At 37.8% G+C, this 16712-nt stretch overlaps 1 protein-coding gene across 5 annotated transcripts in view; it reads left to right on the forward strand.

Moving 5' to 3' along the window:
* The window catches only part of LOC127429237 (semaphorin-4D-like), an 83932-nt gene that overhangs the window by 2029 nt on the left and 65191 nt on the right, over positions 1-16712 (forward strand). Inside the window, exon 1 of one of the 5 annotated variants that reach the window (XM_051678137.1) lies at positions 13037-13051. The exons of the other annotated variants lie outside the window; for them this stretch is intronic. The gene's annotated coding sequence lies outside the window, so the exon portion shown is untranslated. Of the gene's footprint in view, positions 1-13036; positions 13052-16712 lie in introns of those variants that run through there. 5 annotated transcript variants of the gene reach the window in all.

The following is a 16712-nucleotide window of genomic DNA, read 5'->3' on the forward strand; positions in this document are numbered from 1 at the left end:
TTATTTTTATTATTAATATTATATTGTTATTATTTATTATTATTATATTTGTATTGTTATTATTTATTGAAAATTCAACCAAATCAAGTCATGTGGTGTAACCAACATGCAGGTCACCAACAGGGGAGCATTAAGGTACCGATGGGCCCCAGGACTTACCGTTATGCAGGACTCCCCTGCAAGTCGTGGTGGTGGGGGAGGACTGTTCATGTGCTAGACGGACGGGTTTTGCTGTTGCGCACCGTCTCCATTTATGGGAGAATTCCAATCGAAAGTAATCATCCCTAGGTCCTACACTTTGAAGGGCAGTGGGAACGTGGCATTACTGTATGAATGTACCTTTCGGTAACAGTCATGTGGAAGAGCCGTTTGTGAAAAGATACATTTTCGTACTTTTGGAACAACCCTTCCCGAAGTGCTCTTTAAGGGCACAAAAATGCAGGCCTATATTGAACACGCTTAAATGTGCTTCTCTCGCGAATGTGGATGGCAGAGAATAGGGTGGCAGATGCTGCCAATGGCCCAGGGAAGCCCGTGCATTAATGCGCCCTGAATGCCAATCTGTTGTCAAGTCGCACACACCCACACACACACACACAAAAACATAAACAGGCAAGACCCCTTTAGACTGTGAGCTCTTGAAAAAAAGATCAGACATTTTGATTTTCACATTTTTGTTTTTAAAATTTTCACATTTTGGTCAAATGAAGAAGCCCTAAAAAAAAATCTTCTTGATATTTGTGACTCAAAAATTCACAGTATTTAAAAATATTTTTTAAACTGTAAAATGTTTGAAAATGTTTTTGAAATTAATGATTGAATTGTATACAGTACACTCGCATGTATTCAAGGAAAGTATTTTAATGTCTTTCATTTGGTTACACCACTTGAAAATGTTTTAAATGTTTAACAAAAATTTATGAAATCCAAATGGACACAAATACCAAATTTCTACAAACGTTATACAAGTGTTTAAAATTACTCAGCGTTTCTGCAGGTCCTAAAAAGTCTTAAAATGCCCTTTCGCAAATTAAGGCAGTAAAAAAGGTTTTAAAGTCTTAGATTCATAAGGTCATGGAATTAAATGTTGCATTGCTTGTCCTAGAAATTATTTTAGCATTTAATTACGCTCCTCACGATGAAACAAATGGACCGCTTAAATTAAAACTCATCCCATTACAGTGGCCGCCATCTTGGATTATGACGTTTATCATTTATTCACTACTATCCACCTTTTTTCAGACTTCTCCATGGGCGGTGCCATTATGGTGAGAGACTTCCTCTCGGATGCTCCACACTTCCGCTTAGTTACTGTTATCAGCCAGACTAACGTTTCTGGTGATGGCAAGCAGCTAAGTGTCTGAATAATTATGCGCTGTTATAGGGTGTTATAATAACGACAGGTGGCTTAAAGACTACTGGAAAATGAATGTCACAACGATAAGCCCCCCAAAAGCTGCCAATGCTGAAACATTACGAGTCGAACCAGATTTAATAATCAGAGTTTGCATTAAACCAATTCTCCATCACTTGCCTTTTTTTAAAAACATTGACGGATAATTCCAAATAGTGTCCGTCATTTTGGAAGATAACAAAGATGAAAAACATTTAAACCAAAGCTTTGTTTTATTAATCATCTTTATAAGGTTCATATCTCATGTCACGCTGTGAGTGTATGTGAATGAGGGAGAGACCAAGTTGATCTCAGCAGAGTGTGTGAAAAGGCGGCACTTGTTAATGCAGAAATAATGCAAAGGTACTTGCCTCAAATCGGAAGATTTTTAAATGGACCCTATTATGACCATACGTCCTCTTTTCACGGATGTTTCCTCTTTTTTTTTTTTTTTTAACCTTAAAAAGTGACCAGTCGGGATTTCTAGATTCCCTAAATGTCCGCGATTTTGGCTGTTTTCATATTGAACTGCTCAACAAAAAACATAATTAAATCTAGCGCATCATATACTTGAATCCTCTCTCTCTGCGTGCTGTATGTCTGTCTCTCTCTCTCTCTCTCTCTCTCTCTCTCTCTTTCACACACACACACACACACATATAGGGCACATGCAGAGAGCGCTAGAGCCCAGTAACTTTACCATGTAAATGTGTGTGATTGTGTACTTATCTATTCAGGGATTGCCGTTGAAACCGAATGTCCACATGCAGCCTTTAGTGAGAAAAGGATTTACGTTAAGTAAACACGGACTGTTCACTCATTTTTGACTGTTGTTGTGATATTTCAGTGCTTGGTAATGGGAATAAGCTGCGAAGCAGAAGTCTGTAGCATTCGCATTGGAAGAACATGCTAAGCATAATGGGTAATTTCGCTGCCAGTGAAAAAGGTGGATTCCTGCTAACTTTGCCCAATTTGCAGTGCCTCAAAATAATCTCCAGACTGATCCGCATAGAATGAATAACACCAAATTTTGGTTTTTGATTTTGTTGAAAAGTTACGTTAACACAAATTTAATGAGGCCGACATAAAACAGGAAATGAGACTGTATCTTGCCAATGGTTTTTTGTATTGAAACAAAACTTAGAATGCTTCATCAGGACCATGATCTGAGGGTACATGGAAAGTTTGGTGACAGTGCCACCTATGGGTCAAGAAATGTGAAAAATTGCTATTTTTGTTTGTAACTTTTGAACCGTATGTCCTAAAATCATGAGTTCTCTGTCTATGGATTCCTTGGGTCATGAGGATTTCAGGGATACCCATATCAGCCATATACAATTTTTCTCATATCTGCCATACTGCCTCTTTGGCACATTGATTTTTATCTTAAAGTTAAATATCTTTTGAATGCAATGTCAGATTTATAAGAAATTTGGTATGCATTATTGACATCATGTCCTGAACGTACCTGAGCAGTTTGGAGACAGCGCCACCTATAGTTCAAAAGATAATCCACACGTGTGTGCGGACACCAACCTTGGCATATCTTTCTGCCGTTCGTGAGGCATGTCAAATGAGTGGCACAGTGTGTAAATATCTGTAAATTTATATATTACTGGCTAATCTAGGACAAGGTATTTAGATTGCAGAATCAAAGGGAGGTTCTTAAAAGAAAACAAAAATCATAAATGGTCCTTTTGTTGAGCTTCTACATTTAATGACCAAATGTATTTGAATAAAATCTTGTTTTTACTTGATTGGTGGGGATAACTCATCCAGAGCTTTGAAGTATATTTTGTGGGTGTTGTTTAAACACTATTCAAGTGAAACAGCTGATAGAATGGGCCTGATTAGAAGGTAAAAGTTATTTCCATATTCTGGTGGTTAGGGGCAGAGGTATGCAAGCCTTATCTTTTTGTAAAATGAATTAAAAAGTAATGGAGATCTGTTGTTTTTAAACTCTGAAGTGTTACTACTGTATACAGTATACATGACTGTTCTTGTGCTCCCTTGGCATGTACATTTAGAGAGCGAAGCCATGACATTGCGTTCCCTTAAATTCATTCCTTAAATTTCCTTTAGTTGGTCTTAAATAGGTCTTAAAACAGACCTGCAGAAATGCTGCTACTGTACATGTCTAACATATTTTTTATATTTATAATTTTGGACAACCACCACATCAAGATGTGTCTTGCCAATCAGCACATTTATCAAACATCACAGGTACTTTAGTGTCTCCTCATTTGACATTTATCTGCATATTTGAATAGATTGAGATTTGAGAGCATGATGGAAGATTATTTATAAATAAACAACTTGAATTTCAGTGTATTCCTCACACAAAGATATCGGCTGGCTTCAGAAAATGTGTAATGTGGTGCATGAGTCGTATGGACTATTTTTATGACACTTAAATTTTTTTATTTTTTGTCCCCACTCTGCAAAAAATCATTTAGCAAAATAAGGGTTTGGAATGTCATGAGGGTGAGTTAATAATGACAGAATTTTTATTTTTGGCTGATCTGAATTGATCTGAATTCCAGCTAATGGAGTTTCCACGTGGAAATCGGCTGAAAGATCTAGCAGAGGTTTTGCAAGTAAGTGAAACATAATCTGATCCAAAACCTTTACCGATAACCCAACCCTGTTCTAACGTTCAGTCAACGTTGTAGATAAGACCCGCAGCATCTAATGTTCCCTCTGATAAATAAGACATAAGTGCTTCTGAGTTTTGTGAAGTGAACACAGTCGTGCTTTGTGTCCCGTTGCCAACATCCCTCCATCTCCCAGAGGAGTGCAGAGAGAAGGAGGTGGAAGTTACCTTGTTCTGGAAACTAATTGCTCCTCTAATCTGACCCTGGCTCAGTTTATCTTGCCCCTAAAAAACCTCCAACCCTTATCATCACAAACACCTGCACAGGTCTCCAATCAGTCTTGCAGTTTCTCGTTTTTATCTTGAAAAGACGAAGTAAATAGTATGTTCGCTCTAAATACACAACAGTTAGTTCCAGACAAATAATGGTAATTAATTGGACAAGCGGCGTTCCAAGACTGCTCGTATTTAGTCAACCTTGTCTCAGAATCACGTTACTATACGTACAGTTTTGCTAAATGAATTTGACGTGGCTCGTTGTACATATCACATTCGTTTCCTGGTGAAATACACATAAAAGGTGCTACAACAGCGACGACATTTATTCACTTTCACGCAAATTACGGCAGATTATCAGTTCATAAACACTTCCTTTTCACCCTGTTCCTCACACAATGCTATCTTATGACATCTAAACACTTTTACTGTAGTGCATGACTTATTTTAACGTTTGCATTACATAACCAACCACATTTACAAGCTTGTTCAAGTGTGGTCAAATTGCGCCTTATAGCTCATCTGATAAAGCAATGCACTTGCGTTGCAAAGGATCGGGGTAAGAGTCCTGAAAAGCACACGAGTCGACACGTGAGCCGAAAATGTCATAGAAACACCACAAAATGATTGTGATTGAACGTAATAACTTTAAGAAAACGTAAGAAAATTTTACTCGCTTTTGGCTCCACACAGTGGACATTTCACATCGGAACTGTCGACGTACATGAATGAACCACGTAAAATTGTTTTGTAAAAATTTCGCCACAGACAGGCTGTATTTAGGATAACAGCTCTGGAACGCTTGACTGTTTGTATCACTCCACTTGTGTTTGTGACGTTCCAGACCACAGTATGTGAGTGAAGTGAAGTTGTAGGAGAGTTTTGTGATTGATTGCTTTGGCTTCTATTAAAACTATTTTTGTTTACTGAGTAAAAATATACAAACTATCAAACTTAATAAATTATTGGAGTACAGAAGTCAATCCTGAAATTGCATTGGTGGACATTGATAACCAGAACATTTTGGCATCTCATGGATTTTCATTAATGAGTTTTAAGGAATGAGAGTTTAATGTAGCGTCAGGTGTTGGTCACATGGGAGTTTCTGTGTCTTGTTGAGTTTCTCGAAGGGTGTGTTCACACTTGGCAGGTTTGGTTCGATTAAAACGAACCCTGGTGTGATTGTTCTGTTAGTGCGGTTCATTTGAACAAGTGTGAACGCTGCCATCCGAACCTTGGTGCGCACCAACAAGCGGACCGAGACCGCCTGAATAGTGGGTCTCGGTCCACTTCCAAACTAACTCTGGAGCGGTTCGATTGATATATGAACACAACATGGACCAAAGACGTCTAAACGGTCTAAATGGCCTAATACTGACCTCAAGCATACCTGGTTCTTCTCATCATAGGAGCTATGTTGCCCATTACAGTTCGGTACAGGCGTCGGAACCGCCGTCAGCCGTCCTTGCAGCATATATTCGTTTGTGTGTGCAACGGGGGAATTCCTGATGCGGTTTTGACTCCTTTACACATTTTATTAGCTCTTCGTTTGTTCTCAGCTGGTAAAAATACCACCATATATACATATATAAATCCAACAAGCGCATTTCACCCAGCAGCCAGCATTGTTATGGATGTTCAGCAAGTTCCGTCGCAAAATATACGTCATAAAAGCTGTCCAATCAGGTTGTGATTTTTTTTTTCCTGATGACTTTTGTTTTGTATCGTTAGGTTTGGTGTTAAAAATGCCAGTGTGAATGCTGAGCGAACCAGGACTAAATGTATAATTTTCTTTTTTGGTCCGGACCAAGAGAACCGAACTACAAGTGTGAACACACCCTAAAACATTTAAGCTCACTGATCACAGACTTGCTTTTTGCTTTTACTGTGCTTCTCCTTTTTAATCCTGTTTTTCTTCTCCCGTGTCCTTTTAGGATGCTCTTTTCACAAGATCGATCTTTTACACCATGCGGAACCCTCCACTACAATCAGAGGAAATCACTCGTATTTGCAACCAAATTTCACGCTATGTGACTAAAATGTATATATTTGGCAACAGGCTGGTAAATGTTTAGATTTCACTCACCAGTGATTGTATAGTATAGTGGTGAAGTATTCAACAGTGAGATCCTTTCACTGCCGTTTTGAGAGTAAAAGTTGTTCCACGTGTCCAAAGTCCAGATCCGTTCTTTACAGTCAGTTGTTGATCAAAAACAACAAAAAATAAACATTTAATTCTAATCATGCGTAGGACAGATGAGATAAAGCCATTTGAGTCTCTCTCGTTAATATGCGCTAATGTAAAGACTAAGGCTGGGCGAAAGGACGATATTATCGGATATCGACGATGTCTTACAAAGATCCCGATGCGACACTCAAAAACAGACGATGATCAACAATATCTGGAAATGGCAAAATCATGGATCTGGGAAGTCGGCAAATATATTAAACAGTGGCCGGGGTGTGAAAGTATCACCTGCCACCCCCAAAATGCGATGTTTGCACATCTATCCGCAACAGGTGGGCAAATTGTAAGACGTCTTGGAGTGACACAACAAGAAATGCTGTTAGACACAAAGACATGCACTTGAAGAAACACACTTTATTATATTTTTAAGAACAGACAAAAGAAAAGCCGTCAATGCTTGTGTCTGATTCGCAGAGGCGTGCAGCATGAGCCCGCCATGTGGAACAAGCGTATGTACAGAGTTGTCGCTCTTTTTTTCTCTGTTTCATTTGTCTGAAAACTGTTTGTAAGAATAATGTCATCTGTGAGAATGCTGCAAATGATCTCCGATCATCTCGTGAGGTGCTGTGAGTTTCGCTTTATTTCCACGGAGCAGTTCGCTCTTACACATTGTGAACGCAACCCTGCAGGTTCAGTAATATATACAGGTATCTTTGTATTAAAGAAACAAAGACGAAAGTGATTACATCATAAAGTAATACAAGACACGTTCACCTTGAACCTAAAATTGAGTTCAATTTTATTTTCTTCAGGCAGGAATGTTTTTTTCTTTCTCCCTTTTTCTCCCCAATTTGGAATGCCCAATTCCCAATGCACTCTAAGTCCTCGTGGTGGCGTAGTGACTCGCCTCAATCCGGGTGGTGGAGGACGAATCTCAGTTGCCTCTGCGTCTGAGACCGTCAGTCCGCGCATCTTGTCACGTGGCTTGTTGAGCGTGTTACCGCGGACACATAGTGCATGTGGAGGCTTCATGCTATTCTTCGCAGCATCCACGCACAACTCAGCACACGCCCCACTGAGAGCGAGAACCACATTATAGCGACCACGAGGAGGTTAACCCAAAGTGACTCTACCCTCCCTAGCAACCGGGCCAATTTGGTTGCTTAGGAGACCTGGCTGGAGTCACTCAGTACGCCCTGGATTTTAACTCGCGACTCCAGGTGTGGAAGTCAGCGTCAATACTCTTTTAGACAGCATTAACTGTATTACCAAAATGCAAATCAAACACAAATTCGATAAGAACACATTTGGCAGCATTATTTTGGGAACACAAGGGAATTTGTTAGGCTTATTTATTTGGATTATTATTGTCTTTACATTTATAATTGTCTTTAGTTCTTAATCTGTAGGCTATTAGTAATTTTCCATCTGTTGTCGTTGATGTATTCCTAATGCAAGTGAAGTCATTGGAGGCGGTAAATGTGTGGATTTGGGGAGGTGGCTAAATATGATTTTTTTTTATCACTTCATTATTTTATTGCTTTTTTCGTTTAGTTGAAAGTGCAGTTTGAATTTAGAAATGTCTTTTGTTTGTTTTTCACGGTTCAATAAATTAATAAAAATTTTAAAGCAAAATCAATAAAGCAAAAAAATTCGGCATGGGGGTTGACGATATAATCGTATATATCACATTTTTTTAAGGTGATTATCGATATAATATTTTTTCATATCGCCCAGCCCTAGTAAAGACACTGTTTACAGAAATGCCAGTTTTGTTAAAGAGACAGTACCGATTTTAGCACGTTCAACAAATCAATGTAAATATTTGTAAATGGTACAAATTATGCAATTACACAATAAACATGTAACAAAAAATTATAAATGAAATATATTATTTTATTTATTGATTGAATACATGGATTTGTTCATTTTTAAAAAGCCAAAATGTGATCAAAATTATGAAAAACTAGTCAAATATAATTAGTAAAATTAATATTTTTGTAATATACTTTGTTAGAAAGTCCCTTGTATAATTAACAGCATTAGCGGGAAGATTTTATTTTCATATGTAAGCAAAAGGAACATTATAACTAAAATATTATGCTGATATGAACTGATACAGAATCAGATCGAATCGGGAAATCTGTATCAATACCCAGCCCTACTAGCGTCACCAGACTGAAAAAGTAATGACTCCATTGGTCGACAAACAGATAGTCCCGCCCCAAACTCACGCCATTGGAAAAAAAAAAACAATGTTGTTGGCATCTAAAACAGCAATATTTTGATAGCGCCACAGAATCACAGTGTTTACACTTTCAGGGGAAATCAACCTACAAATTGCTTGATTATAATGTCCCTACATAGTATTAAGCTGGGAAATGCGAATGTATTTTAATATCCAAAACGTTACACACTTTACAATTAAGAAGCATACAGTTGTGTGGGATGGCAGTATTTAACCCCAGATTCCTAAAACAGGCTCATTCCAGAGGTAATCGATTTATTTGCTGATGGGAAGGCCAGTCTGGCTGTTTTGAAACATCTCTAAATGGGCTCATTGTGCTGGGTTGACTTCTTTTCTTTCGCGTGCTGAGAGTTATCGGACACTACTGTTGTTTTTGACCAGATAAGACTTATGCCAGCCAATTCTTTGGAACCTTGTTGGGAAATCACTCTTCCTGTTTTGCATTTAGAGCAGCAGTTCCAGTAAAAAGAAAATCACATATGATGTTTCACAGTCTCACATGTAGCATCAATACCACTTCATTTATTCAGATTTATTTTTTTTTTTTAAGTAACTACTGTAATTACCTCATAAATGGACAAATAAAATCTGTTAATCTAATGTTAAATGTTGTATTATTAATTGGAATCGAATTGAGAGCTTGTGAATCAGATCAGGAAACCAATATTGGTACCCAGTTTGAGAAGTTTTGTAAGTTGTCAAATGCTGTACATACTCTGATAGTACGGGAGTTCATATGTGGCAAAACTCTTTTCACTAACACTGACGAATAATGAGGAAGAATGGTTGATGAAAGGTAATTAACCTATTAAATGAGAGCAGGTGTTATGATGTTTGTTTAGTGATCAAAGATGATGTGAATTGTTATTCTGTTTTTGGTCTGGTTCCATTAACCACTTAAACAGATTGTGGTGCTAAATTGCGAATTATGTTTATGTTTAAAACTTTATAGTCCCTGGATACATACAGTCAGGCAAATGGGTATCATTTGAAAGCTTAGAATCTAAACTTTTCAGAGAATATAATCACTTTTGTATTTGCTACATAAAAAAACAAATTATACCTGAAAACTTCCACTTCGCAAATAAGCGCCACCTAGAGGAAATGTGGTACAAATATTAATATGAATATAAACGTTTTTCACATAGCACTTAAATGGACAAGTCATATATCAAATGAAAGGTCTCATTCTCAGGAATGCAACTCTATAGTTTATTTTGTTGCACTAATACCACAGTTTAAAAGATTTTCATAAGAATCACAAAGTGAAGTTTGATTTCTGTAAAACATAAACTAACATCTCTTTATGCGTCGATCACTGCTGCTGGAAGCCCCGAGTAGCTAAAAACTTTATATCTCCTCTTACCTTAAAAAAATTGCCATTTTTTTTTTTATTGTCTATGAGCTTGCTTGGGTGAATAATCCAATGTTATATCTTAGATGTCAAAACAAAATATGTGGTTCAGCAGGATAAGCACGCTAAACACATCATTGGAAAAATATGTTACGACCCTTGTTGATAAAATTATTTATATCATCAAAGGGGAGGATTTCAGCTTTCTAATAACACCTAGATTGAGCTTCTAGTCCACTCAGAGGCCGAGATATTTGATGAAACAATGGGGGTGGTGCATGAACTGAAAATTAGACTGAATGTCTATGAACGAGCACAACTGTGAGGGCTAAAATGCATTAGAGCGCCACCTACGTTTCAGAGCGACATTTTGTGATGGAAGGTGATAGAGAAAAAATTATTTTCCCTAGTACTTGCTGACATCTAGTGGAATAAAATAAGACTTTTTGCAGGGAGATAGAGAAAAGAGAACCAAAATTACATGCTTACAAATTTAGGACAACAACAAAAGATTATTTTTTGGAAAAACTTTGTTTATTATAAGATTGTAAATATATTCAATATTATCTATGAATAATAATCAGACTTTTTTTTAATTATTATTTGGGGGGGCAGGTTTTCTGAAAAATGCTATTAATTCACAGTATGTGTGAATGGTGAGCTTTGAGTGTGAAAAATTGCAGGCGGCATCCCAAAAATGCACCAGAGTTTAAGGTTAATATTTTCTGTGTGTCTGATTTTGGTTGGGGAGTTCAGCAGTGAAACAAGAATTTACCAAGATTAAATATTTCTTAAGGGAGTGTTTGAAAAAAATAAATATATATATATATATATATATATATATATATATATATATATATATGTGGAGGAGAACGCTACACTATACACGGTCTGTGTATTAACAAAACATTTTGAGTTAAAGAACACATTCTTCAATTTTATAGCATTACATTTTTCCCCTTATAATGTTAGTCAAGGTTTATTGCATTAAAAAAAAGTTGTAAAAAAAAAAAATATATACATATAATTTTTTTAAATGTATTTATTTAACTCAGTATGTAAAATACCTCTGTTATGATTGGATCTCCTTTGTGTATTTTCATTCACAAGGATGAGTCGATTTGCTAAACACTGATTATGTGGACTTGCTGTAAATAAATGCTATAAAAGTTTAGAACATCACCCCTTTAGTGAATTAAAATGGATTTGTATTTGTAACTTTTCATTATTATACTTTTTAGTTAAAAGACTATTGTTCAGAGATGTTTTATTATTGCTGGTTCCAGGAAAATACTTCCACAATAATTTCAATGACTTGATGTCATTAATCTAAATTGTCCACTTTTCCTTGAATAATCAAAATTGTTTCTCAATCTGTGTTCATTCTTCCAGAAAGCTAGTTTCATAGAGACAATGTATTAATTCAAACTGAGCCAGTAGGTACAGAGCGAAAGAGACAGGCAAATTCAATTTGGTGAATGATCAGAATATGAATCACGGTTAAGCTAATTTAAGCGCACGTTTCCTTTTTCAACACTAAGACTATTCGTCATTCTTCTATAATGACCCGGAATGTTCTATGACATGAAATAGCACGGAAGTCTTTGCATAAAAAGAGAAAGAGACCATGCACAAGAGAACTGTACGCTATTGTCATGAAAATAATGCAATCACAATGCAAAAATCCCCTAAAATGTGCTAAAAAGCATGATGTTTTTATTTTAATTATGATTTCACAGGTTTCATGAGATTTAGAGGTTGACCGATAGATGATTTTGCCGATACCGATAACTTAGGTGTTGGGTAAGGCCGATAACTGATTAATCGGCTGATAGTTTTTAAAATCAATGTATAAAATGTCAAAATAAAAATAAAAAAATTCTTTCTTTACTATTTGAGGGAAAAGAGAGAGTCCAAAGTGCATAAAATCCCAGAGGCAGTTTGTTCTACTAAAATCCCAATAATAACCAGAAACAATTTAGTTTTGGTGCACAACGAGGGACTTTTAAGTATAAACAACCCTGAAACACACCAGGGACTCTTATTTTGAAATTATGAAATTATGAAAAAACTATCAGCAATTATTGCCATACATTTTTGCTATAACCGATAGTTCCAAAAATCTGCACTGATTAATCGGTAAAACCGATATATCGGTCTGCCTCTAGTGAGATTCACCCACTCGTCTCTTGTGTTATAGTTAAATTTAAGATAGATATGTGATAAGCACCGTTCAACTTGAAACCAGAACTCTACCCATTGCTGCCAGAGAGCTGACCGACACGTCTTTGCATGTTATGGACTCAACTGTGACCCTGAAAACAATAGATCACACACACACACACTTCACCCAGCCCCCTCTGTGCTCTGGGACCGATGTGCATTGATTATATTCTGTAGCAAACAGTCTCAAGTGTGCACATTTTGACTGCACACACACATGCATGCAGGCACACCAGCTGATCTGTCCACTATTGTTTTGCACCTGTCAAAGAGGCAGCACTTCAAGCGGTGTGTGTGTGTGTGTGTGTGAGAGCTTTTTATTATCTGGCATTAATATTTAATTGTTGCTTCAACACAAGAGAGTTTTGGGGGTTAAATTGGGTTGATTTCTTTATTGCATGACTGTGACATCTTGCCACACACTTGTCTCAGAGAGAGAGAGAGAGAGAGAGAGAGAGAGAGAGAGAGAGAGAGAGGGGAAGAGAGAGATGGAGAGAGGGGGTGGTTTAATGTCTCCTCATTTCTGTTTGCTCGCATTCAGACGTTCACAGGCACAGATGCAAAAATCCAGCTTTATGACGGCACGTAAATTGCAGCTTTACTTTAAATTATACACACGTCTGCACATTCTGGATGAGGATACAGACGCATACAAGATTGCCAGACTCTCTGGGATGATTTTCACTTTTGCTTTTCTGCGTCTTTGTGTGTTTTGTGGTTTTCTTCTCTGAGGTTTTTGGTAGATACTGTACACATCCTGATTTCGCCAGCTGTTGGTGAGTTTAAGTAACATTTATTCATGGATATTTTGGATTAATGACAGACTGATATTGGCAAGGCTGATTTAATTGACCGATAACTGTGCCTGATTAATAGAAGTTTCAATTTCAAACTCTGAAAACAGTGAATAATGCAAATTTTTCGATTGACCTATATATTAACAATATAATGCCATATACAGTGTGTGTGTGTATGTGTGTATGTGTATGTGTATGTGTGTGTATGTGTGTGTGTGTGTGTGTGTGTGTGTGTGTGTGTGTGTGTGTGTGTGTGTGTGTGTATATATATATATAAAATTTACATTTATGCATTTGGCAGACCCTTTTATCCAAAGCGACTTACAGTGCCCTTATTACAGGGACAGTCTCCCTGGAGCAACCTGGAGTTAAGTGCCTTGCTCAAGGACACAATGGTGGTGGCTGTGGGAATTGAACCAACAACCTTTTGTTTACCAGTTCAGTGATTTAGCGCACACACACACACACACACACACACACACACACACACACACACACACACACACACACACACACACACACACACACACACACACACACACACACACACACACACACACACACACACACACACACACACACACACACACACACACACACACACACACACACACACACTTAAAACCACCTGCCTAATATTGTGTAGGTCCCCCTTGTGCCGCCAAAACAGTGCCAACCCGCATCTCAGAATAGATATTCTTCTCAGTACAGTTGTACAGAGTGGTTATCTGAGTTACCATAGACTTTATCAGTTCAAACCAGTCTGGCCATTCTCTGTTGACCTCTCTCATCAACAAGGCGTTTCCATCCGCAGAACTGCCGCTCACTGGATGTTTTTTGTTTTTGGCACCATTCGGAGTAAATTCTAGAGACTGTTGTGTGTGAAAATCCCAGGAGATCAGCAGTTACAGAAATACTCAAACCAGTCCATCTGGCACCAACAATCATCCATGCGATTATCTGATCAGCCAGTCGTGTGGCAGCAGTGCATAAGATCATGCAGATACAGGTCAGGAGCTTCAGTTAATTTTCACATCAACCATCAGAATGGGGAAAAATGTGATCTCAGTGATTTGGACCGTGGCATGATTGTTGGTGCCAGGTGGGCTGGTTTGAGTATTTCTGTAACTGCTGATCTCCTATATACACACATACACACACACACACCGAAAAGCCACAACAATATCGTATGACTACTATTTTGGATGTTATTGGATATTTCTTGCTAATTTCTTAACACAGGTAAGCTTTAGATTTGTAGATAGCTCACACATTCTGTATATATAAGTGATATATGTATGAGGGTTTTGGTTTAAAGTGTGTTTCTGCTGAAATCTTCAGTCAGTCAATCTTTTATATTGTCTCCTGTAATTCTCCTCACAGATTTTTGTAAGATTTATTTGCTTTTTTTGTAAGATAAGATTTGCTTGTGGTTGTTGGCACTTGTTTATCTCCAAAAGCCAAGATCAAGTGCTCATTTAAACTTCAACTGTAATCATTGTTTTTTTCTAGTCCGTTTGTGTGTCTCTGTGCGGGGTGTGAGTGGAGTGTGTTGTGGAGGAGAGAGCGTGTCGTCTGTGTTAGCGCTGTGAGATCAAAGTGCACGCGTGTCGTTTCAAGACCCATCTGTCTGACTTCAAAGTGCTTTATTGATGGAAATTAAGTGAAATAATAGCACACTGTGTAAACAGTACATAACATACCGCTTCTTCGGTGATGGTGTGATGTCAGCTGAATGTGCTTTCCTGGCGATCGGTGACGTAATTGTAGGTTGGGATGAAACAAGGAGACCAATCGCGCTTGTTGTCATGTTGTACTTTAACACACTATCACGGTGTGTGCAGAAAACAAATGTTAATTAATAGAGAAACGCTCCAACACTGTTTACATTGAGCCCGCGTCATCTCTGATCTGTGCGTCTGTGCGGCTCTTTTTTTGTGAACCGGAGAAGACATGACGTGCAGCGCCAAGCGCCATCTAGTGGCTGATGACTGTATCAGCAACCTTATCAATGTCTGCTATCATGATTAATGAACACATTTGTCCTGAAATTAATTAATCGACGATCGATAAGCTTAATCGATCAAATTATTAACGACAATTAATCAATTTTCGATTAATTATTAACGTCCCTAGTCAAGAGTCTAATTTCTCAAGTTTTTATGAAATGCTGGTCTCTACATATGAATGGAGTCCCTCCTTTACTGAAAGTCTATAGGATTTTTCTCTTGTTTTATAAACTGGTATGTGAAAATCGCAAGTCTGATTGCTTAGAAAAGTAGCAGCACACCTCTCCTCAAGACACATGATTTGAGAGATTATTCCTGACTTACACACTTAACGTTTAGTACTAAGAGTTAGAGGTTTGTTCAGATCACAAATGCTAACTATGAGCAATAATATCCTTAGCAAACACCATTGATAAAGATTAACTTAAGTCCATAAACCAATCAAATCTTGATGGCATAACCTCCTGAGACCCTGTGTCCACATGCGTGGACATTACGCTTTGGCTTCGCTATAAGCTAAGCATAATTTCATTTAATTTAAACCAACTATCTCAGTACAGGACACTCTTTGCTGTCATTAAAGGGTTAAACCTTCGACACACGGAGTCATGTGATAAAACAACATGGCGCCAATCTCAGCTGAGTTTGGGAGAACGTAAACAAAACTACATCTGGTAAGAGACCTAAGTTTCATCCGATATGCCATTTTTAATTTTTTTATTTTCATCGATTTATCGCGAAACAGCACGCTGTTAAACACTATGACCACATACGTGGACTATAGGCTCAGTTTCCTTAAAATATTCACTGTGCATTATCACACTGAGAGTCAATGCTGCACCCAAAAGCTGATAAATGTTGCTTTAAGAAGGTTTATATGGAGTTAGGATGAAAATAAGGTGCATTTCAAACTGTTCTGCGACCAGTGCAGACAGACAGCTGGAGGTGAAGTCATTCCCTAAATAGGGAGCAAAGGAGCGTACTATAGATTTCCTATGCAATCAAGTGCATTTGCTCGTAACAACCAGTCAAAAGTTCAGTTTCAGACTGCAGATAGCATATAGCTTGGTATTATTTAACATTTCACAACTTAGTCTCACTGTCCACATATGTGGACATCAGTTTTTGGGAAAACTATTTGGTCTACGTATATGTATATATTACTGTCACTGGCCACTTTATTAGGTACACCTGTACAACTACTTATTCATTCAATTATCTAATCAGCCAATTGTGTGGCAGCAGTGCAGTCCAGTTAACAGTTCAGTTAATTTTCACATCAACCATTTGAATTGGGAAAAAATGTGATCTCAGTGATTTGGACTGTGACTTGATTGTTGATGCCAGACGGGCTGATTAGATAATCGCATGGATGATTGTTGGTGCCAGACGGGCTGGTTTGAGTATTTCTGTAACTGCTGATCTCCTGGGATTTTCAAGCACAACAGTCTCAAGAGTGTAAAGAGAATGGAGCCAAAAACAAAAAACATCCAGTGAGGGGTAGTTCTGTTGACGGAAATGCCTGGCTGATGGGAGAGGTCAACAGAGAATGGCCAGACTGGTCCAAGCTGACAGGAAGGTGACCGCATCCCAAATAAACACGCATTACAACAGTGCTATGCAGAAAAGCA

The sequence above is a fragment of the Myxocyprinus asiaticus genome, chromosome 38, assembly GCF_019703515.2.
Source record: "Myxocyprinus asiaticus isolate MX2 ecotype Aquarium Trade chromosome 38, UBuf_Myxa_2, whole genome shotgun sequence".
In the NCBI taxonomy this organism is placed as follows: Eukaryota; Metazoa; Chordata; class Actinopteri; order Cypriniformes; family Catostomidae; genus Myxocyprinus; species Myxocyprinus asiaticus.